We start from the raw sequence: 14957 nt of genomic DNA, 5'->3' as shown, positions 1-14957 counted from the left end.
CACCCATTGCCTAGCCATCCCTGCCCCTTCCCCAGCCAATCAGCAGCAAGCACCCATTGCCTAGCCACCCCCGCCCCTTCCCCAAACTACCTTCGAAAAATCCTAGCCCCCAAATGCTTGGGGAGATTGACTTGAGTCATAACTCCGTTTCCTGTATGGCATGGCCAGCCTCACACCGATTAAACTCTTTACTGCAATGCCAAGCCTCTGTGAATTGATTTTGTTTGTGCGGTGAGCAGAAAGAACACTTCAGGCAGTTACATTTCCTTTTCTTTTTTCTTTTTGTTTTTTGAGATGAAGTTTCGCAACCTTGGCTCACTGCAAACTCTGCTTCCCTGGTTCAAGCGATTCTCCTGCCTTAGCCACCCGAGTAGCTGGGATTACAGACGCCCGACACCATGCCTGGCTAATTTTTTTTTTTTTTTTTTTTTTTTTTTTTTTTTTTGCATTTTTAGTAGAGGTGGGGTTTCATCATATTGGCCAGGCTGGTCTTGAACTCCTGACCTCAGGTGATTCCCCCGCCTTGACCTTCCAAAGTGCTGGGGATTACAGGCATGAGTCACCACACCCGGTGTCAGTTACATTTTCTATAGCCTTCTATAGTGGAAAAAGGGATCTTCCAGAAAAGTAGAGGCGGGCTGGCAGTTGAGTGTGCAAACAGGACTGACCACAGCATTAGATGTGTAAGTGAATAGGAGTAGGGGAGGCTTCGTGGTTAAAAGCTTGGGCTTTGGAGAATGTCTTAGTTCAGGCTGCTGGAACAAATGACCACAGGCCGTGACTTATGAAAAACAGAAATGTGTTTTTCACAGTTCCGGAGGCTGGCCGTTGGAGTTAGGCTCGGGATGGTCAGGATCTGGAGTGAGCCGCATAGCAGCTGCAGACAGCATTCTTCTCCCTGTGTGCTCACGTGGCTGAAGGAGCACTGCAGGGCTCCTTTCTGTAGACAGTGTCAGAGATGTTTGAACCAGAGCGACTCCATCTTGAATAGGGGCTGGGTAAAATGAGGCCGAGACCTACTGGGCTGCATTCCCAGAGGGTTAAGGCATTCCAAGTCACAGGATGAGACAGAAGATCTGTACAACATACAGATAATAAAGACCTTGCTGATAAAACAGGTTGCAGTAAAGAAGCCGCTAAACCCCAACAAAACCAAGATGGCGATGAGAGCAACCTCTGGTCGTCCTCACTGCTACATCCCACCAGCGCCATGACCGTTTACAAATGCCATGGCAACGTCAGGAAGTCACCCTATGTGATCTAAAAAGGGGAGGCATGAATATTCCACCTCTTGTTTAGCAAATAATCAAGAAATAACCATAAAAATGGGCAACCCACAGCCTTCAGGGCTGCTGTGTCTATGGAAGAGCCATTCTTTGTCCCTTTACTTTCCTAATAAACTTGCTTTCCCTTTACTGTGTGGACTCACTCTGAATTCTTTCTTGTGCAAGATCTGAGAACCCTCTTTTGGGGTCTGGCTCCAGACCCTTTTCCAGCAACAATAGGGCACTAATTTCATGGGAATTCCATCTACCTTCATGACCCAATCACCTCCAAAGGCCCCACCTTGTATGATTGCTGGGAGGTTAGTATTTCAACCTCTGAATCTGGAGGAGACACAAACATTTGGTCTCCAATGGAGATAGTCACTTCCGGGTTTGAATTCTGATCTCTCAACTCAGTAGTGCCATAACCCTGGGAAAATCACTCTGAGCCTCAGTCTTTTCATCTACAAAAGGCAGAGATAATTACAGTGTATCTCACAGGTTTGTGGGAAGAGTTAAGTGACTCAAAACATGCAGAGTAGACAGTCCCACTGCCCATCAACTGACACTGCAAGCAGAAAGAGAAAGAGGAGAAAAGCTGAGACCTGCTGTGTGGCAGGCAGGGTGCGAGGCACTTCCTAAGTCATATTACTTTTCCTCTTGTCATTATAATAACCCTCTGAAAAGTAATGTGATCCAACACTGTCACTTACCTGGGAAATCCTAGTAACAGGATCCTAACACAATCCAAACCCCAAAAGAGGGTTCTTGGATCTTGCACAAGAAAGAATTGAATCCATATAGTAAAGTGAAAGCAAGTTTATTAGAAAGAACACTGAGGGAAGAAAGGGCAGCAAGAATCACTGCACAGGAAAATCATTAAGCAAAGCCTTCATTAGGCTGGTTAGATCATTGATCTTAAGGGAAAAGTGTAGCCAATGGGAAAAGATTCAACTTGGAGGTGCAAACACAAATTCTATGGGGTTGAATGAATAGAGAAGTCCTTGTGGGTCTGTTGTTGTTTTGAGATAGAGTTTCACACTTGTTGCCCAGGCTGGAGTGCAGTGGTGCGCTTTGGGAGGCTGAGGCGGGTGGATCACAAGGTCAGGAGATCGAGACTGTCCTGGCCAACATGGTGAAACCCCATCTCTAATAAAAATACAAAAAATTAGCAGGTCATGGTGGCACGTGTCTGTAATCACAGCTACTTGGGAAGCTGAGACAGGGAGAATCACTTGAACCTGGGAAGCAGAGGCTGCAGTGAGCTGAGATAGTGCCATTGCACACCAGCCTGGGCAACAGGGTGAGACTGCCTCAAAAAAAAATAAATAAATAAGATAAATGAGTTTTTCTAAAGTTATATGTGGCGTTTGAGAGAATGGTCATTGTATTATCTTCCATTCAATTTTTAAACAGTTTTCTTGAGTTGTAATTTATATACCATACAGTGTACCCAACTAAAGTACAAACTTCAATTTCTTTTCTTGCTTTTCTTTTTTTGAGATGGGGTCTCACTCTGGGGTATTCAATTCCCTTTCTTGACTGCCTTTCTTTCTTTCTTTCTTTTCTTTCTTTCCTTCCTTTCTTTCCTTGGTCTTTCACTTAAAGGTGAAAGAAACATATATTCTGCCCAGGATGGAGTGCGGTGGTACAATCAGAGCTCACTGCAACCTCCACCTCCCCAGATGACCCTTCTTCCTCAGCCCTCCTGAGCAGCTGGGAATACAGGTGGGCGCCATCATGCCCAGCTAATTTTTGTATTTTTAGTAGAGACAGGGTTTTGCCCAGGCTGGTCTTGAACTCTAGTCTCAAGAGATCTGCCTGTCTCAGCCTCCCAAAGTGCTGGGATTACAGGCATGAGCCATCATGTCTGGCTTTTTTTCTTTTCTTTTTTTTTTGAGATGGGATCTCATTCTGCCACCCAGTTAGAGTGCAGTGGTATGATCACTGCTCACTGCAGTCCCCATTTCTAAATTTGATGTTCTCTCTCTCTCTCTTTTTTTTTTTTTAGTAAATTTAAAAAGTTGTACAAATCTAAGACTACAATGTAATTTTAGGACATATTTATCACCTAAAAAAATACCCATTAGTATTCATCTCAAATCAAATCCCTCCTGACTCCATTTCCTGACAATCATTAATGTACCTTTACTACTGTAGGTTTGCCTATTCTGGACATTTCCTATACACGGGGTGATGTGGTCCCTGGCCTTGTGTGTCTGGCCTCTTTCACTCAGTATGATGTGTTCTAAGTTCATTTCCAGCATGCATTGGTACTTCACTCCTTCCGGCGCTAGATAACATTCCATTGTATCGATTCACTCCTTCCGGCGCTAGATAACGTTCCATTGTATGGATACACGACCTTTGTTTATCCATTCACCTGCCCGTGAGCATTAAGGTTGCCTTCACTTTTTGACTATTATAAATATGACCACTGTGAAATCCATGTAGAGTTTTTGTGTGGCTCTATATTTTTCATTTATTTTGACATTCAGTGTTTAAGCAACTTTTTCTCCTTTTACGATGGAAATAAATACATTTTTTCCACCATGGCTGGGTTTTGTTACCTATAAGTTTTAAGTCTTTTAATACTTTTAATTGACTTCTAACAATAAAATTCTACCGGTTACAATAAGCAGGTGAATCGTTCCCAAAATTGCAACAATAAGATAAATTTCATTTTTATTTTCATGGCACTCTTTCATGTCAAAAGTAGACGATATTGTTAGACATAATTGAAATCTCTACCCATTTGTGTCCCTGAATAATGAAAACCCTCTCATGTGTCTAGACCTGGTCATATTTAATTTAAAGTATTGCAATGATTCATTTATTTGGTTTCGTGCCTTGTAATTATACTCAAATGTTGCATCAAAAGGGTGAATTTTCTGTGAATATAAAGCCTCAGACTCAATGAAAACAAATAATTGAAATGCAAAACACGAGGCCCTTTGTTCACTGAAGTGTAAGAGAAGCTTTCCATGTGGGGGCAATGGGGCCAGCCCCATGAGCAAACCCAGGGTGCCCGTGACACGGGTCTCAATCCCCAGTCCCCATAAGGCACCCCCACCCACTGAGATCTGCAGGAAGGGGTAACCCCACCCTGGACATTACAATCGCAATGAAGGAGTGGTAGGAATAAGAATGGGTTTGCTTTTACTGAGTCACCAAGACCCTGAAGGCCTGACCAGTCATCTTAAAAATGCAAATATGGAGAGGAAATTGAGGATCATTTTCACCTTAACTCCTGTGACTCATGGAGGGGTCACCAGGAACCCAGGCCAGTGGAATCCTCAACAGCCAGGACATAGGTGACTTGGGCTGCTTTACAGACGTAGATTGAGTCAAGCAATCTGGGGAGTAAATAATATTTCAGGAAATTGTTCAGATCATTTCCAAGCACTATATACCTTCTGGGAACATTTTGGAAGCCGTCATTTAGTGTAAATAGCAAGTAGCTATTCAGCATTTTTATGTACTTATCAAAGATGGTCTACAGAGGCTTTTCTAGTGAAAACATCCTCATGACATTTAAAACTTCTATGTTCTTTGCTGCTGCTTTCACTTAAAGGTGAAAGAAACACTTACACATTCCTAAATATTTTATAAAGACCTTCATTCATAGCCATAATCATGTAGTCTCCATTTTACTCTAATTAGTTCACCATTTTTACATAAGGTGACAGCCATTCATACAACAAAAACAAAACAAAACATACACACAAAAAATCACCACGAGACTTCCAGAGAGACCTGTTTTTATTTGGGGTCTTCAATAGGAATCCCTGAGACACATCTATTTGTGAAGCTAAAAGCATCTGGGTTTGAATTCGGGGCTAGGCACTAATATGCTGTTCCCTTTGACGCCTTTAATGTTACTTCTTAGTCTTTGGAATTCTGAATCATGGGAACTTATTTGAGCAATTTACATATCAGTCAATAAAAAAAAAAAAAATGCCTGTGTGAAGAAATGGGCTGTCCTGGGTAGGGCTGTGCTCCCAAAGGACTCCTTATCCTTAGGCCTGAATGTTAAGCTTTATATGGCCAGGGGATTGCTGTGTCTGGTTTACTGCTGTGGCTGAGGGTGCAAGTTGGTATAGAGCAGATGATCAACAAACAGGTGTTGAACTGTTTGAAAGTATAGAGTCTTGCTCCTCATCAACCCACTCCACTCCACTTTCTCGTTTCATGCCTTCCAAGGGTTTTGTGACATTCTCGAGGGAAGAGTGAGATCTTCTTTTCAGTAAACTCATGGTGTATGTGGGGGTTACTTATTTGGGTTGGGGTTGCTACATTGAGACAGGAGTGTTGAGTTACCCATTCTTCTATCTATTGAGGAAGTCTGCAGCTAATTTCCAGGCTTGGTCTTTTAGTGTGAATGAAAATGTGCACATCTTGGTGAAGCACAAGATTCTCAATAGGTGCTCCAGCCTAGACAATGAGACTGATGGTCCTACTCAGCGGGCACTTGGATTACTAAGAGACAAGCGATTTCAGGTAAGAGGAAAATGGAAGTACATCTGTATTAGTCAGGTATTGATGTTGCATAACACAACTCAATAAGTGAAAGCAACAAAAATCTATTCTTGCTCACCCTATTATGAGTCAGTTGAGAGACATGGTTGGGTGGAAATAAATATTTTTGAAAAACCATCTAATCCACCAGAACATGTTTCTAATAATTTTTCATATTTTAAAAATTCTTCAAAGAATCCTTCCTTAACATTCCACACATTGGAAAGTTAGTCTTGAAAACTCTCATGCCGCCACACACCTTTACCTCCTAAATTATTTAAGTTTATAATTATGCAATTTATTTTGAATATTTTTGAATCAGCATCCCCATCTTTGACACCAGAAAGTAAGTTCAGTCAGGGAAAGTATATTTTATTTTATTTTATTTTTTCATAAGGTGTAGGATTGTGTCCAGCATATAGGCATCACCCAACAGTTATTTGATAAAAAAACAAATACATGAATCTTCCTTATGAATAAAAAATGTGGTTTCTGGCCAGGCGCAGTGGCTCACACCTGTAATCCCAGAACTTTGGGCGGCCAAGGCGAGTGGATCACCCGAGGCCAGGAGTTCAAGACCAGCCTGGCCGTTTCTACTAAAAACACAAAAATTAGCCAGGTGTGGTGGTACACGCTTGTAATCCCAGCTACTCAGGAGGCTGAGACAGGAGAATCACTTGAACCTGAGAGGTGGAGGTTGCAATGAGCCGAGATAGCATCATTGCACTCCAGCCTGGTGACAAGAGTAAAACTTCGTTTCAAAAAAAAAAAAAAAAGAAAGAAAATGTGGCTTCTGAAATACCTGGAGCTAGATATAAACACTGTCTTGAAATTTACGTATTTATCTTACAATATAATTTGAGCACCAATGGTGTGCCAAGCCTGAGACGCTGTCTTAATATAATACTCGTGTGCATTCTAAGTGCCAGGTTGAAGTATTTGAGTTACATAACATCTCTATCATCATGGAGCTTATATCTGTAGACAGGCAGGTAATCAATGAATAAGATGTTCAAAGATTGATTCTAGGTAGGGATAAGTGTTATGAAGAAAATTAATTAGGTAGGTGAGGGAGAGTGGTATTGGGGTTAGGGTGGTGACATGGTTTGGGTCTGTGTCCCCACCCAAATCTCATGTTCAGTTGTAGTCTCCCATGTTGGAGCTGGGGCCTGCTGGGAGGTGACTGGATCCTGGGGGTAGTTTCTCATGGCTGAACACCATTCCCATTGTAGTGATAGTGAGTTGTACCAAATCTGGTCATTGAAAAGCCTGTAGCACCTCCCCCTTCTCTCTTCCTTCGGCTCTGGCCATGTACGATAAGCTTGCTTCCCCTTTGCCTTACACCATAATGAAAAGTTTCCCGAGGCCTCCCCAGCTATGCTTCTTGTACAGCCCACGGAAATGTGTGCCAATTCAACCTCCTTTCTTTATGCAATACCCAGTCTCAGGTGTGCATAACAGTGCAAGAATGGATTAATGTAGGTTGCTACTTTGGATGTTGGAGGCTAAAGAAGGTCTCTGAAGAAGGAATTTATGCTGGAAATTACAGTGGCAGTTGATTCCAGGTTTAGTTAACAGCACATACAAAGGCCCTGGGGTGGGCACGGATTTCCTGCATTGTAGGATCAGGAGTCAGGTCACTACTACTGTGACCTATGAGGAAGTGAGATCGAGAAATGCACTGGGGGTAGAGCAGTAGCCACATGGGCCACAGCAGAGAGTTGGGCGTATTTTCAGTGTCAAGTGAGGCCCCTTCCACTTTGAAAATTGGAGTGTCATGACACGGTCTGGGTTTTGCAAAGATGATCCTGCCTGGTGCATGGATGATGGACTATGGGGATGGTCGAGTTAGAAGGCCATGGAGATGGTGATGGTCCAGAACAGGGCTGTAGCCATGGACACGACTTCAGAGATGACACTGCCTTATGGCTGACTGAGGTGGGCACCCCCAGTCCTGCATTTCACTAAACCTTAAGTCATAAAACCTCACTTTGTGGAAATGGAATGAGGCTCCTCTAAATGCATTACTTCTAAAAGTTGCTGAACGGGAAAACTTAAATTGCTCAGTCCAGTTCTGCACACCCCGTGTCCCCTACAGATCATTCTGCCGAGAGTTCTGGGGTGCTTTGGGTGAGGAGCTATGAGAGAGGAGGCAAACAGGAACCCAGCAGCCTCAGGCATGGCCCTCTCAGCATCTTGGCCCAGTAGAGCTTGAAGACATGGAAGGGCCTTGAAATGTTCTTTGTCGAGCAACCAGCATCTTGGCCCAGTAGAGCTTGAAGACATGGAAGGGCCTTGAAATGTTCTTTGTCGAGCAACTTCTTGGGCATACTTCCCTCCCCTATGAAATCACTAAACGCAAAGATGCTGTGATGAGAATGACAAGGGAGGCCTGGATGTAGTCAGCTCAAAGCCCCCACTCCAAATCAGACCTCACTGCACGTTTGATTAACTCTAGGCGTGGGAGCAAAGATTGGCAACTGCTCCTCTAACCATCTGAATTTTACAAAGAAAGAAATAAAACACAAACAGGCAGTTCACCTTGTAAGATCATACTGTTTTCCTCTATGGAGTCTAGACTAGAAACATGGCTCAACCCTCTCAAATCCTCTTTTACAATCACAATGATGATTTTTATTTCAATATTAACACTTACATCGTACCTATTAGGTACCACAGACTACGCTAGGAATTGAGCTTTTCTTATTTCATTTAAATCATAAAAGTACTCAGCAAGACACTTATTTGTAGACTTCAATATGTAAGACTAGAGTAGCCTAACTCAGTGTTACCCAAAGCCTAGGTCATAACCACTGATTTTTTCTGAGGTAATTATTGGTCCATGATTATGTCATTGAATAACATTGAATCATACAGCGGTTCCCATTGCTTTTTCAGTGCAGAGTATTAAAACAGTTTAACATTAGGAAGATTATTGTTAACATCACTTGAATACTTTGTAATCCCCCTTTTATCAGGACTACAGCATGTCTCATTTCAAGAACCATTGACATGGATCAGTCTCAGGAAGTGGTTTAATAACGTCACCATGTTTTCCCTGGCTTGATGCTCCTCTTAACTGGTTTATTACAAACAATTCTAATTTTCTATTCATAAGATAATATAAAATATCTTGAAAACAAATCAATTTGTGTGGATCTGTTCAAAAAGTATTTCATGAGTAGGACAGGTGTTTTATAAATATTGCAAAATTTATAAAGGTGATTTGAAGAGGTACAGGGATAAGGCCAAAATTATGACTGTAACAGCTGGAGTTTGAGGAAAATGGGGGTAACTCGTTTTCCTCAACTCTCCTTTGCATTGCCTACAGCTAGGAAAGATGCCTGCCAAACTCAAGCTCAATGTTTCCTAATGGGCAGTGGTAATGGAAACCTTTGTACTTTAGAGAATCCTTAGAAAGCTACAAAACTTGTGGCGGTCAGGCAGCATCAAGGATAGTTCACAGTGATCCTATTTCCCCTCCCCTTTTCCCTTTTTAAAAGCTGAATTGGCTGCAAAGAGCAAGCATTCATTCTTTTTTATGGCTGCATAGTATTCCACAGTGTATATGTACCACTTTTTCTTTATCCAGTGTACCACTGACGGGCACGTGGGTTGGTTCCATGTCTCTCCCATTGTGAGTAATGCAGCAGTGAACGTGGGAATGCATGTGTCTTTTTGGAGGAATGACTTATTTTTGTTTGGGTATATACCCCGTAATGGGATGGCTCAATTGAATGGTAGGTCTGTTTTAAACTCTTTAAGAGATCTCCAGACTGCTTTTCACAGCTGGATGGAGCTGGAAGCCATAATTCTAAGCAAATTAACTCAGGAACAGAAAACCAAATACTGTGTGTTCTCACTTATAAGTTGGAGGTAAACACTGAGCAAACATGGGCATAAGTATGTGAACAACAGACACTGTGGATTGCTAGAGGGTAGAGGGAGAGGGCAGTGGGTTAAAAAACTGCTTATCAGGTACAATGTTCACTACCTGTGTGACGGAATCTATCCTCCAAATCTCAGTATCACACATGTGTATTCCCATGTAACAAGTCTGCACATGTGCCCCCTGTATCTAAAATAAAAGATGAAATTAAAAAAAAAAAAAAACGGAATTGGCACATAACTAGAGTGAACATATAATTTATGGTCCAGCCCAGGACTCTTTGAAAGCAAAAGGAGTCACTCTTATCATTACATTAGGAAAACAGGCCCCTAAAATGCAACTGTACCAAATAAACTGGAATATATGGTCACCTTATTAGTAAACCTAACTGTCCATCCTATTCGTGAGCAGTCACTCTGACCTTTAAAGTTAGATTGGGCCTGGTGTGGAGGTGACCCAGGCCTGTAATCCCAGCATTTTGGGAGGCCAAGGTGGGTGGATCACCTGAGGTCAGGGGTTCAAGAGCAGCCTGGCCAACATGGTGAAACCCCGTCTCTACTCAAATACAAAAATCAGTCAGGCATGGTGGTAGGCCCCTGTAATCCCAGCTACTCGGGAGGCTGAGGCAGGACAATTCGCTTGAACCCGGGAGGCGGGGGTTGCAGTGAGCTGGGCAACAGAATGAGACTCCGTCTACAAAAAAAACAAAAAACAAAAACAAAAAACACACAAACACACACAAGAAAACAGCTAGACTCGTTCATCATCCCTGAAGAAAAGGTGTAATTGCTGGTTTTATTTGTATATATAGATGCGGTGACCAATCGTCAGGACAGGATTTCCTCATGCCTGTGGTATTGACTATGTTGGGTCTTGAATTGGCTCTGTGGGAGCTAATTCTCTTTTTATGGGGATCTCTGTTTAAAACTCAGCCCCTTCCCCTAGTGACTAGTATATGCTCTGGGGATCTGATTTCTATCATTGAGCCTTGGCTTAGAGCTCTGCACTGTCCAGGCAGAATAAACCAGATGCTTCAGAAATCTTGTTGAAATTCACTTCAGAGGAAACGGTAGCTCCTGTTTGAAAAGGATCTGACAGAACTCCTCTTGTTCCTAATGTGCCCATGTCCAATTGTTCTCACATTCCTTCATTTTTCCCAAACCGGGACAGATTTAGTTTCTTGCAGAACGCAATTCCGAAATCTGGAGCTCCACACCCCATCTGTCCCAACGGCACCTGCAGGTCCCTCTTCCTTTCTGAGTTACTCATTTTCACAGTTCAGCTCTTACAACACGGAGAAATATTTTAACCAAGATAATCAACATAACAGCCACAGGATGTTGAAAAAAAGAGTCTTCTTCCAAAATAATCCAGTCATCCCTCCTTTATGAATACTTGCATCTTGTTTCTCCATCAACAACAGATGTTTGAAGAGGTAAGTTGGTGGTAAGTGTTGCGTTCTGTGCTGGGGTTAAAATGATGTGATACTGTGAGGTCAGAGAATGAGGTTCCTTGTACATACCATGTGTTTCAGAGGAACTGAGTAAAGAGGTGACTCCCTCTGTGCCGATGGAATGACCCTGTGGCAATTGGGAAAACAGCAGTCTGTTTAACAAGGCCCTGCAAGGCTGTTCATTTAAACCCTGTCCTATTCCCTGGTGACTGAGCCAAGTGAGCCAAGGTGGAAACTGTTTTCAAAGACTGTTGGTTTAGCGATGTTTTCAAGTTCCCTAAATCTTTCATGGTTGAATAGTTTTCTGTGGCCCTGAAAATTCTTCAGTGCAAAGACAACCTCTGCTTCTCATTTGTTATCTCCTAGAATGCAAGTGAGGTTTTTTTTTTTTTTCTCACCTCAATTAATTTAGCTTAGGGATTTTATATTTTAATAGAAGTGGCAGTTTTTATAAATATTCATCAAACATTAATAAATTTCCAGGGTCATCAGGCGATGTGGCAAGAAGGAAGAACAGGGAGGAAGCATGCTTCCAGGAGCAAGCTCCCGCTCATGCATATGCATAAGTAGCTGTAGGTCCTAGTAGAGCCCAGCAGTCTAGTGTTCATCTGTCTGTTCAATAAGAATTTACTGAAAGCCAATAGGCATGAGGTGTGTGGACGGGATCTGTGGATGCAGGGTGAGCAAGGCATGTCTACCTACCTACAGCCATATCTTTCTGTAAATTCACCCACCTAACTATGGTACAGTTACACCTACACCTACATCATAGCTCCAGCTCGCTGTCAACACCTATGTATCTTATTAGGTTGGCGCAAAATAATTGTAGATTTTGCCATTACTCTTAATTACTTTTAACAACAGAAACTGCAATTGCTTTTGCACCATCCTAATACATTTACACGTACATACACATATATATACGCACACATGTATATTTGCATATATATACAACTATGTATTTGCATATGTGTCACAAATACCTACAGGCATATATATGTGCATGTAGGTATTTGCAAATACATTTTTTAAATGTTTGTGGTACGTAGTAGGTGTATATATTTATGGGGTACATGAGACAGGCAATACATAATAATCACGTCTTGGAGAAAGGGGTATGCATCCCTTTACATGTTTATCCTTTGTGTTACAAACAATCCAATTATATCCTTTTAGTTATTTTAAAATGTACAATTAAGTTATTATTGAGTATAGCCACCCTCTTGTGCTGTCAAAGAGTAGGCCTTATTCATTCTTTCTACTTTGTACCCATTAACCATCCTCACCTCCCCCAAAAGCCCCCAATCCTTCCCAGCCTCTGCTAACTATCCTTCTATTCTCTATGTCTGTGAGTTTAATTGTTTTTTATATTTCGATCCCACAAGTAAGTGAGAGCCTGCGACATTTGTCTGTCTGTGCCTGGTTTATTTCACTTAACATAATGACCTTCAGTTCTATCCATGTTGTTGCAAATGAGAGCATCTAATTCTTTTTTATGGTTAAGTAGTACTTCATTGTGTATTATAAGTTCTACATTGTCTTTATCCATTCATCTGTTGGTGGACACTTAGGTAGCTTCCAAATCTTAGCTTGTTATCAGTGCTGCAACCAACTGGGAGTGCAGATATCTCTTCAATATACTGATCTCCTTTCTTTCAGGTCTATACCCAGCAGTGGCATTCCTGGGTCATATGATAGCTCTATTTTTAGTTTTCTGAGGAACCGCCAAACTGTTTTCCATAGTGGTTGTACTAAGTTACATTTCCACCAACAGTGTGAGAGGCTTCTCTTCTCTCTATATCCTTGCCAGCATTTGTTATGACTGTCTTTTGGGTATAAGTCATTTTAACTGTGGAGAGACGATATCTCGCTGTTTTGATTTGCATTTCTCTATTTGCACACATATTAAGTATATGTATGATATCTATAGATGCTAGATACAGCTAAAGGCATAAAATCATAAAAGCAGAACACAAAGCATTGGGGAAAAGAGAAGGGGTCAAAGAGTTCATAGCACAAAATGTTGACTGGACAGAATTAAAATTATCCATTGTTTGTATGTTTATCTATTTTGTCAGTCAGGATAAGCCAGGTTTTGCTGTACAACAAATTTCTCACAAATCTTAAATGTTTACAATAGAAAAAGCTTAATTATCCCTTCCATTGCATGTCCACTGTGAATCAATCACTGTGGCTTCACTTAACATCTTTTTCTCTCTAGGAACCATGATAACAGTGCAGTCACTACCTGGATCATTTCTGGGCATCAGGCCAGATAAAAAAGAGGACGTGGGAAAACCCAATTAATTTCTAAAAGCTTCTGCTGAAAGTGACCAAAGTTATTGAGGCTTATGTTTTATGGACAAGAGCTTGCACATACTTGAGTTCAAGAGGTTGAGCATGTATGATTGTCCCATGGGGAAGAGCCATGCACGAAAGGACACGGAATGTGGGTGAACTCAGCAAGTACAGATCACCTGATTTTCTTTTTTTTTTTTTTTTTTTTTTACCCCTCTCTCCCAGTCGCTGCAGTGGTGGGATCTCAGCTCACTGCAATCTCTGCCTCCCAGGTTCAAGCTTTTCTCTTGCCTCAGTCTGCCGAGTAGCTGGAACTACAGGCATGTGCCACCGCACCTGGCTAATTATTGTATTTTTAGTAGAGACAGGGTTTTGCCATGTTGGCCAGGCAGGTATCAAACTCCTGATCTCAGGTGATCGGACCGCCTCGGTCTCCCAAAGTGCTGGGATTACAGATGTGAGCCAACACGCCTGGCCAGATCATGTGATTGTAAATTCAGCTGATAGCTTTATTTTCTACCATGATTTCTCACCAAGAGGGATTTCTTATTTCTCTTTGACTCCCCCATAGAACCAGCAGCCAGTCCAATCCCCTGTGAGATCTCTGAACCAAGAGCAAGAAGAAAAAAAGAAATGATATCAGATGACCTCTATGAGCTACTCATTTCTGACTCTTGGCATGAAACAATGGAGAGTAGAGGCTCCACCTCAACTTATTCTAGGCCTTTCTAGGGTGCCTGTGTTTAAGTACCAGTTTCTTCCTCAATCCTCAAGGGTGTATCACAGCCTGAAGAAAAACCCCACGCAGAATAAACATGGAAAAGCTGGTTGGAAGGTACTGTGGGTTTGGAGAGCGTTAACCATCTCACTGTTCATCACCACGGGAGACTGAATTTTCTTTTGTTGAGGACCAAAATGGAAACAAAACAAAACAAAACAAAAATCCAAGCAGTCCTTCAGAGAGAAATCTGACTTTAATTGATGTCACTAGTTAAAAAGGCGCAGTGAAGTATAAGAAGAAAAGAAGATTTTTGCTCAGGCTGGTTAAGATTTTCTCTGGATGAATAAGAACATTGTTTACTGATGAATTCCAGCTACATAATTTGTCCCAACTGATGATAAACATCATACACGAATGGCGCTGGCTTCCTCCCTCTGAATACCATGTGAGTCCTTTAGAAATACGAGAGAGGAGAACCAAGCAGTCATTTAAAGATTAGCCAAGATAAATGATCAAACAACCAATTCAGGGCAATGGAAGAAAGACAGTCTGGATGATTGAACAGTTTATAGAAACAGTTGCATATCAATTTTGAATGTATACACTCTTCTGTTAATGGAGGAAGCCTGCTAGATGGATTGCTTTAATCAACATATTGGAAACTATTTGGAGACTACATGATACATTGCATGAGGCCATGGCAGCAATTTCTTCTACATGTGTTAAGCACAGTCTCGGCAATAGTAGTGTTAGAAATAATAGTAGCGTTAACTATTATTGTGTGTGTTTGTCTATGTAATAACAGTGTTAACT

The sequence above is a fragment of the Piliocolobus tephrosceles genome, chromosome 10, assembly GCF_002776525.5.
Source record: "Piliocolobus tephrosceles isolate RC106 chromosome 10, ASM277652v3, whole genome shotgun sequence".
Classification (NCBI taxonomy): domain Eukaryota; kingdom Metazoa; phylum Chordata; class Mammalia; order Primates; family Cercopithecidae; genus Piliocolobus; species Piliocolobus tephrosceles.
Note: the sequence above shows the minus strand (reverse complement) of the source record.